General features: G+C 43.2%; 1 pseudogene; it reads left to right on the top strand.

Annotated features, from left to right (window-relative positions):
- Window positions 1-5,172: 5,172 nt before the first annotated feature.
- On the top strand, window positions 5,173-9,310 carry LOC131900413 (NF-kappa-B inhibitor epsilon-like; annotated as a pseudogene).
- Window positions 9,311-9,932: the final 622 nt, after the last annotated feature.

Below are 9,932 nucleotides of genomic sequence, written 5' to 3'. Positions count from 1 at the left end.
AAAAAAAAAACAAAAAAACAAAACATCATTTTGGGCATTAATGTATCCTTGTTGTTTCACCAAAGTCTTAGCTTGATTTAAAATCTTGAAGTCTCCCCAAGGCATCTTATTACTCTTTCTTTTGGGCTATCTGGTTTTGATGGGTTGTCTAATATCTTTAGATATTTAATTTGTCTGGTGATCTCCAGGATGCTGTCCTCACCACATGTGTTTAAGCAGGTGCCACATAAGACTTGGTTCAATATTTGGAAAAACTCAAGCATAACATCGTCCTGAGGTTAAAAGATCACCAAGCCCTTACCACTGATTAGTTTCTAGATCTTTAATTTAACATATACTGTTCCTGTGTCTCCTTTATGTCAAAATGCTTTTTGAGAGCAGAAGAAGCATTATTCTTTATTGTGAAAAATTAAAGTTACTGTAACTAAACATAGCATAATAATTGGGAATTTAGGTATGTATATTTATTTATTTATTTATAATTATATTTATAATTAAAAATCTCAAATCGAGTATTTAATGGTGGTCCATAATGACTATCCTATGAATAGTAAGGAATTTCAGGAATATGAATACATTTTTTTAAATCAATTGTTAGTATAAATAGAACCATTATCACTTTTAGCTATAATGGGTCTTAGAGAGTACATACCTAACGTTCCAGATATGACATAACGGTAATTTTCTGGAGATCCTGGAGCCTCATGCCTTGCCTAGTGCTGTCCTCTACAGATGAATAGTAGGGGGTTAGCATGATGCATATCTGTATTGAAGTCCAACACAGATCTCCACATAATTGAGAACAGAGAAGGTCCCAGACATAGATAGACATAATTCTACATGTCAAGCTGATGTCCACTAATTATTAATTTCTAACTAGAAGCTTGGAAATCTGTAAAACAGTGGATTTATACTTTATAAAAAGATTGCACTTAAAGAGGATAGACTCTCTTTAAATACTGCCCTTGTCAGAATCTGATCATTTATCAGACCTTAGGGAAGAACACACACACACACACACACACACACACACACACACACACACACACATATATATACTCATACACATATGTATTATGCAATCAAATGGTGGTTAAATGAAAATGGTCAATGCTTATGTTGTAATTGCTTTCAATATTTCCCTTAAAAGTTACATCAGGACTGGCATGGTATATTTCTCTTAACCTATTATCCAGTAGTTTGAAGCCCCCCTGCTTTACTCAGGGAATTTTAGTAGAGCAGAGCTACAAAGTGAGGCCTTGTCTCAAAGAAAAAGACAAATGCCAAATATACAAACCAGGAGATATCAGACCAAGGGTATTGGCATTTCTGTAGACAAGAAAGGCTGGCATGGGTTCTTGTTATTACAGTGTACTTGGCATAGGAATAGGGTGAGGTGGGGATGTTCTACCCCTTCCCCTAAAAGATTTGGTAGAGCCATGGGTGGCTCTAGGACCTCTGCCATGGGCATACTACAGGCAGAAATCAGCAGTAGAAGCAATTAGAACCAGGCCTTTGGGAGAACATTCTGGTACCAAGAGTCTAAGACATTAGGCAGGATCTAGAGGATTACAACTGGCCCACTCTGGGCTGAAGACTCAAAGGAGGAAGGAGAAGGGTTTGCCCAGGCAAGTTCGGCAGGTGGGCATGTGAATGATGCCTGAGAGAGACTCCTGTTCTGAAGTAACATTTACCAACCAGCTTGCTTCTGGTACCTGTTGTGGCCCACAGGCATCCTAGGAAATCATACAACTGAATATCATTGAGCTGTGGAATATGTAAGGAGTTCAGATGCAGGATTGGCAGGAATAGACCTAGCCTGTTGCCATCGAGCCTCCTCTAGCACCTGACCCCCAAGTCACCACCTCCTACTTGCCCTCCACCTCTTCTCTAGAGACAGGGCCAAGTCTCAGAAACAAGGCATTCCCTTGAAGATGCCTGACAGCACTCTGGACAAAATTTCCACAATAGCCTACAATATTATGGCAGCTGTGCAGAAAACTGGGGGGGAGGGGGGGGAGGAGGAGCCACGTTACTCTTCTCTGTATCATTCCAATTTTAATATATATTCCATTGAAGTAAGCAGTGTAGAAAACTTTTAAACAAATTGAATGAATATATAAATAAATATACAGAACAATAAATGAAGGAATTCATGGAACTAATAAATAAAAAGAAAGGGGAAGAGTGAATGAATGGATGAATGAGTGAAACAATCAAAGCAATTGTGAGTTAAGACTGGGATCCAAACTCCCAAGCTTCTCCAGCAGTAATCAGGGTGATTCCAAAAGGATGGACCTCTAAGTGGAAGTGGAAATGCTAGTGAGGGGAAGGTCTGTGGGCAGGGCCAATGACAGGCTGCTACTTCTCAGGCCTGTGGGTGAGGGGAGATGGAAGACTAGACTAAGGACAATTCAGCTGCCCAAAGCACTGGCTGCAGTGGACCTTTCTCAGTTCTTGTCTGCCTATTCATCTACACAGCCAGGTAATAAAACTGCTCACAGTGAAATACCTGTTCTGCTAGGTGGATTCACAAACCCAAAAGGCATACAGCACATCTCAGAGTTGGTGCCTCCTCTGCACCATGCCGTAGGCTGGGCCACATGCATTTCAGAGGTGTGGAAAAGACCAAAGGCTAAAAACAGCCAGTGTGACTCCAGCACAGAGTCACTGATATCTTTGCTTTTGCTTACATGGGTGACAGGCTCAGGGTCCTTGCACAGTGACACCCATAGCCCTGGATCCATCCTTGGTGGACCTTCAAGGCACCTGAGGATAAGGAAGATGCAGAAGGAGGACTGTCAGGCTCCACCTATGCCTCCTCCTCTCTCACTGAGTCCTTGTCCTAGTGGGAGCGACTCTAAGTGGATGACCTGTCCCCAACTATCAATTGCCCAATGAAGGTGCTGAGACCTCAGCAGCTCTAAGCTCTCATACATCTGTGTGGATGGTGATGCATGAATAAGCAGGCGTGGCTGAGACAGGATCCTCAATTTGAGCCTCCCCAGGAGCTACAAGCAGTTGGGCACCCACTATCACCACCATCACACCAGTAGATAGACCCTCAATGAACCTGCCCTGGAAGATCCAGTGCCCTTCTCCAAATTCCAAATAACTCACAGGATACATTTAACATGTAGACAGGCTCAATTCAAAAGATCAAGCATCACCTCTGTTTTGTGAGTGGGCAGAACTAGCAGGGCCCTTATGCAGGCACCTTGATCTCCAGCCAGAATATTGAAAATCTACTAATGATCCACCCCTGGGAAGAGAAATTTCCCAATCAATTCAATTTTTGTTTTTCCCTGTTGAGGAAGGGAGTGTCCTTGTTTGCTCAATATTTGACATCTCAGTGCCTTACTTCAGAACACGCTATCTCAAGGAATGTGAAAACCCCAGGTTACAGGTTGACATTTAAGCACAAGAAGCTTGGGTTAAGGGTGTGTTTAGAGTGCCTGTTTGTAATTGGCTGTAACAGAAAAGTCACTATACTGAACAGTCTTGACCCAGCAAATAGGATAGCACTTGCCTGCCCCAATTTCCTTTCTCCTCTACTAAGAAAAGTGAAGTGATGTCTATTGTCACCCTCCCCAAAACCTTATACATCCTGAGTTCCCAAATAATCCTCATGGTCCTATTTTATCTCGTCCTTTCCTCTTTCCTTCCCCTGTAATAGACTGTGGGAACTTTTGAAATTGGACAGATCACCGTTTGCATTATATTTTCACAAGCTTATTGGGGTCAGGGAGTGGGATGTGGTACTTTGAATGTAATTGGTCCTCATAATCTCATACTAAAATTCTTCTCCCCTGAAACCTGTTGGGTGAGCCTGCCCCCCCCCCCGCCGCCACCGCCCCCAGAGTTCAAATAACTCCTAGCACTACTGTCTTCTGTGCTCCTATTTGTATGGCCCATTAAACAGTGCTTAAAGCATTCCACTGCTTTCCACACCTAAAGTACCAAGGCCCAAATTCCTCCATACAAACACATGGATAGCCCTATCACAACAATACCCTGGTCCTTAGTACAAACTTTTGTCTTAGGATTTTTATTAATGTGAAGAGACACCATGACCATGGAAACTCTTATAAAATATTTGGGGTGGCTTGCTAGAGTTTCAGAAGTTCAGTCCATTACCATTGTGACAGGGAGTCTGGTGGCATGCCGGAAAACTTGGTGCTGGAGTAACAGCTGAGATTCCTAATCTTGCAGGCAACAGGAAGGTGACTGAGACAGTGGGCAGTACCCTGAGCATAGGAGACCTCAGAGCCTGTCCTCACAGTGACACACTTCCCCTAACAAGGCAGTACCTATTGAACAAAGCCACACCTCCTCATAATGACACTTCTTTGAGATTATAAGGGCCAAGTACATTCAAACTACCACTCCTCCCTTGGAATATGTGACAGTGCCCGGTAGATCCCACAAGCTAACTCCTCCTGTCCTCCGTGTTGTGGAGAAGCAGGTAGCTCAGCACTGGAAGCCACCTCTGCATTTCTCCAGCAAATCTCAGTTTGGATTTGAACTGCAGTTGCCTAGCAAGGTCCTAGGGGCAGAAGCAAGCAGGGTGTGGGCAAGCTAGACAGGAAGACCCTTTTCCTGTCAGCACTGTACCCAATGACTACCAAGCCAAAACGTTTCACAGGGCCACCCATGGGAACATGGAACTCCCACATTCAGAATCCTGGCTTCCTGTCTCAACCCCTCATTTTCTGCTCCAAAATCCTTCTTACTGTGTAGTGAAATGTGTAGTAAAGTCTTTGTGTCTGGCTCTGGGAGCAACATTTCAGCAAAGCCTTTGCTATGTTTAGGTTAATCAGTAGAGGCTGATAAATGATTTTGAAACTACTTAAACCTTGTTTCTCTGGAAAGTCTTTACTTGGTGCTATATGAGAGCTTGCAACTACACCTACCTTGGTCCTATGACATTCCTGGAAGACCTGGAGTTTTTAGTGTTGATTATGACTTATCATAATCAAAAAGGACTGAGATTTGTGTCGGTTGTCACCTCTCATGGGCAGCAAGTACAAGATGATTTTTATTAGTAGGACCCTTTGCCAAGCCCAATTAACCTTTTAATTGTTTGAGTAAAGAAACTGAGCTATCCAGGTGTCAATCTTTTCCAAAAAGGCTGTACCATGCTGCTCTTTGGGGAAATGAAAGTTTAGCATCATGGTGGGTTTCTCTTTTGACTGCAGCAGCTATGACCCCAAATCAAATAATATTGCTGTATCTATTTTTGTAGGGTAGGTATGCAGAGGTTGATGCATTCATCCTAACCCAAGACTCCAGCATAGCCTCTCTTGCCTGGGCCCTGATGCTAGCCTTTTTCTGCTCAAGGCTGGTACACTTTACAGTACTTCATGAGTCACCAATGGTGCTATTCTCTTCCTTCGCTTCTTGTCATGGAAAGTAGTGTAAACTTATAACTACCTTTGCCAAGTGAGTAAAGAAAGAAGGCTAAGTCAAGATACCTGTTTGTGACTGGGCTGCCATAGACAATAGCCAAATCAGAGGCCATATGAAGGCATTGGCCAAACAGAGAACCAGCAGCTGTGATACAAAGATTAGTGGGTAAGATGCTGCCTCTGTCCACTAGGTGACCACAGATTGTGCTCAAGAAATCCCCAGCATGTACTTATATAGTATAAGGACAAAAATTGTATGGAAGACCCAAACCAGCTTCAATGGGTTTAATGTCTTTGTGGAACAGGCAGGGAAGTCTTACTACAAGAAATGACATGGTTATTTTAGCCTTAAAAAAGGGAATAATCAGGGGGATTACCCAGTCTTCTCTCTTTACTCTCCTAAACCAACCCCTGCAGATCAACCCTTGAGGATGACACAGATCTCTCCAGACTAGCACTAAGAGCATAGCTCTATTTCCCTCTCCCTGATTCCGCAATTTGGGACCTAAGAATATGGAGAGAGACTTGTGAGTAATTTCCCAGAAGGTCTAGCTATGGCCTTCAAAGCTACTTTCAGAGAAGCTGCTCAGAATTAAAGATGGTTATGGTTGTATCTGCCACTACAAACATGTTCTCAGAGGTAAGATCCTGCTGCAGTGGCTCTATGATCCACTGTACCTACAGACAGCACTCCATCTGGCTTTCATCTGGACCAGCTGGATATAGTTTGTGCCTTGGTGTTGAAGGGGGCCAGCAGAATACAACAGGATCAACATTGTTACATAGCCTTGCGTGTAGCCCATTGCCAGAAACTGCCTTGTGCATGTTGCCTACTGGAGGAGTAGCCATTGCCATGCAGAGAGGTATCTCACCAAAAAGATCTCCCAATTAAGAACTGGAAAGTTTGTGTAGCTCCAGGGTCTGAGGGGCAAAGACTGGGGCCCAAGTCCCAGGGAAGAAAGTGTCCTATCCTGTTCATTGTTATTTCTCTAGTCTAAGCACATGAGTACTAAATGCATCCTTATTAATTCACTGAGTAAATGATTAGTTTCAGAATTTACTCAGTGTCTGCAATCTGATATGCAGAAATATATATATCTTGCCCTAAAGATATTATATTCAGTAGCAATTAAATGAATATGTGCCACACATTATCCTAGGAGTGGAACTTACAATTATGAAGAAAACCAAGGAAGAGTGAGAAAGATAATAAATATAAAAAGTGAATTGTATATGTGTTTAAAGGAAGTAATTATTGTGACAGAATAACAGAGGGAGGGGGACTGGGATGCGGCAGGTTAGGGATGATTTTTTCCTAGGGTGGTCAGAGAAGGCCTCAGAGTCATAAACTTTTTAACAGACTAGGAACAGATAAAGGATAAAGTTGGAACCTAAATCTTTATTACAAGCAGGGTTAGAGAAAAGAAGGGCATTCCAGACCAAATGTGAGATAACAAAAGTAAAATAAGAGACATGGGGCACATAGAAAGCAGTGAACCTTGGGTAGAGACTTGGACCATGAAGATCCCCAGGCAGCTTATCTTAGAGGCCTAGCTTGGGCTTGGAAACAGGTACAGTTTTGGTTTGGCAAAGTGTTACAGTTTGGAAGAGTGTGTGTGTTCTTGGCTGTCACTCAACAGCCTCAGCCCTGAAACATGAGTTTCAATAACATGACTGGAAAAGTGGAAACTTGAAGTTCCTTTCCTTTTAATAGTGTTGAGATAAGAGAGATTGTGTTGGCTGTTCTGGGATAACTTTTTTGCACACTGTAAAGATGTATCTTTGCCTTAGGTGCCTTCAGATGGGTTTAGTAAAGGGCTGAATGGATCAATATGAGGCAGGAGAGAATAGGCATTACTTCCAGGGCAAGAGAGGAACTTGGAGTTAAAATCTAGACACATAGGAGATGCCAGCTAGATAAAGAAGGACTCAGACATACAGAATGGAAGAGAAGCCAAGAACCATGTGGGAAAAAGTAGATTAAAAAGTAGAAACTCTGGTTAATTTAAATTGTAAAAACTAGTGGGAAAAGTCTAAGAGAAGGCCATGCTCTCAAAATTAACAATAAGTTTATGTTCCATTATTAGGGGGCTGGCTGGCCAAAGAAAGTCCCTTGAGGCTGTAGGGTCATGTAATCCTTGAAGAAAAAGATCAGTAGATGACAAAACAAAACAGTTCCTATCCTAATCCCAAGGCCTGTAATGTCTTCAAGTCATCTCATTGCATAAGAACCAACCACTCACAGAATTGCTGCTTCAGAATGAAACCAGGATTCTACCATGTCCACCACCTGACTCCTTCTGGTCTAGCCACAGGTCCCCTGACAGTGTCAAATGTGTTGGAGCTATATCTCCAGAGCTCAGGCTCAGTATATTGCCTTTTGAACCTCAGCTGACATTCCTATTGTTGTTCAGTAGGCCACCACTGGAAAAACTGCACCACACCTGACTGTGGAAACCCAGGAGCACTGTAAAGTGCAGTTCCTGGTCCAGGCTGGTGCCCAGGTAGATGCCCCTATGCTTAATGGATGCACACCTGTACACCTAACAGCTGGCTGGGGCCTCAACAGCATCTCATCCACTCTTTGGGAAGCTCATCCTGAATTTGTGCAGCTGAATATGGAAGATGAGGCATGCAATGACCTGGGTGAGAATATAAGAAATACATGCTCTGCCCAACAAGGCATCCCACCCATTAACAGGGGCACTTTCATTAGGGAAAGGAACCCCACCATTTAACAGTTGTCAGGTTGGAGATGTGACTAAGTTGACAAGGTGTTCACCTAGGATGTAAGAGGCTCTGAGTTCAATTCCCAGTACCACATAAAGTGGCATGTACCTGTTATTAAAGCACTTGGGAAATGGAGGAAGGAGGATAAACAAGTGAATGTGTTCCTCATCTGTATAGAACATTCCAGGCCAGCCTAAGATACATGAGATCCTACTTTAACTCTTTTACCCCCCAAAAAACCGCTGGGACAGAACAGATCTGCTTCTTACCAACTGAGACACCTTGAGCTGGTGTTTGCCACAGTCAGCCAGTTTACTAAACAGGTCAGTCCCAAGGAGCCCTAACATGGACTCTCAAAAAGGAGTGAATGATTAAGCTACCAAATGGAAGACAATGCAATGCTGAGGCCTGTGAGAACCCAAAGATGGGTGTATCAAAGAGCATCTACAATCAACTTCAGGAAATGTCTATAGTTACAAATAAATACTTGGCATTTCCAGGTCTTAGAGTTATTTTTTGTTATTTTTGTTTGTTTTGAGGGAAAATTCATATTTCCATGCATAAAATAATATCCAGTTGGGCAAGTTGGAACATGCCATTAATCCCAGCACTCAGGAAGCAAATGTCAATTCAGTAAATTCCCTGGCAACTGGAGCTAAATAATGATGATCTCTATCAAAAATCTAACAAACAAAAATATTCAAAACATTTCATACTTACCTTCTACACCCCCAAAGAAGTAACAAAAAGTAGGCAAATGTATTGGATCATCACTAGCCACTCCTAGCTCTGATATACTGGATGATTTTTAAGGAAAGCTTGTTTCAGGCTTTGGGACTTGGCCATACCCAGATCAGGCACTGCCTAGAAAGGTAATATGACTGAGTCCCCTGCTGGTCTTCAGCTGTGGTGGGAAAAGTGCTGCCTAGCAGCATTCCTAGGTTCTTGCTGCAGTATCCCATGCCACTATCTCAGTTGCTCTCCATTCTATTTCTCAGCACCTTTCTGATTTGCCTTTTGATGACCTGAAAATCACCAGAAAGCCAAAGCAGTGTACTGCCTGTAGACTGGACAGGGCTTACACCTCTTCTTGTCTGGAAGCTGGAGTCATAGCTGATATAATAGGGGCTCCAAAGATGTGCTGCTCTGCTGAGGTCAGAGCCTGGGGCTAGTGTAATCTAATAATTAGAAGAAGAACAAGAAACAATAAACTACCACAGATTCTGATGATTATAGGTTGGAAGCGATGGCTAATAAAATCATAAATATGGGGCAGCCTGAGTTGTAGACCAGCAGGCAAAACTCCTGAGGGCAGGCCTGCCCACCTAACCCCTCATCAAACTCTATAATCTACAAGTCTCACTGAGTCCCCTAAACCCACCCATCCCCCAAGGTGTCAGCAGCTCCATGAGACATAGACTCCACCAACTCCAATTGGACTAAGAGGTGGGTAACTATTCTTCCAGCTGATCAAGTCAGCCTAGTCTCTAGGACCTAGGCCATAGGCACAACCCATGTCTCCCCTTCCCCCAAACAGTGCAGCCCTAGTTGCAGGCCAACAGGAAAGACTCCTTTGGGCAGGACTGCCCACCACCAACACCCCCATCAGACCCTGTAATCTACAAGTCCCACTCAGTCCCCCAAACTCACCCATGTCATGAGACTACAGCAGTTCCGGAGACACAAATACCTCCAGTGCTGATAAGGCCAAAAGGGACTACCTGAGACACAGATACTACTTGCACTAATTGGAGGAAGAACTTGGTAGATGTCAGTGCAAGAATACAGCCAACA

The sequence above is a fragment of the Peromyscus eremicus genome, unplaced genomic scaffold (genome assembly GCF_949786415.1).
Source record: "Peromyscus eremicus unplaced genomic scaffold, PerEre_H2_v1 PerEre#2#chr22_unloc_1, whole genome shotgun sequence".
Taxonomy (NCBI): Eukaryota; Metazoa; Chordata; class Mammalia; order Rodentia; family Cricetidae; genus Peromyscus; species Peromyscus eremicus.
Note: the sequence above shows the minus strand (reverse complement) of the source record. Positions and strands in the feature narration are given on the sequence as shown.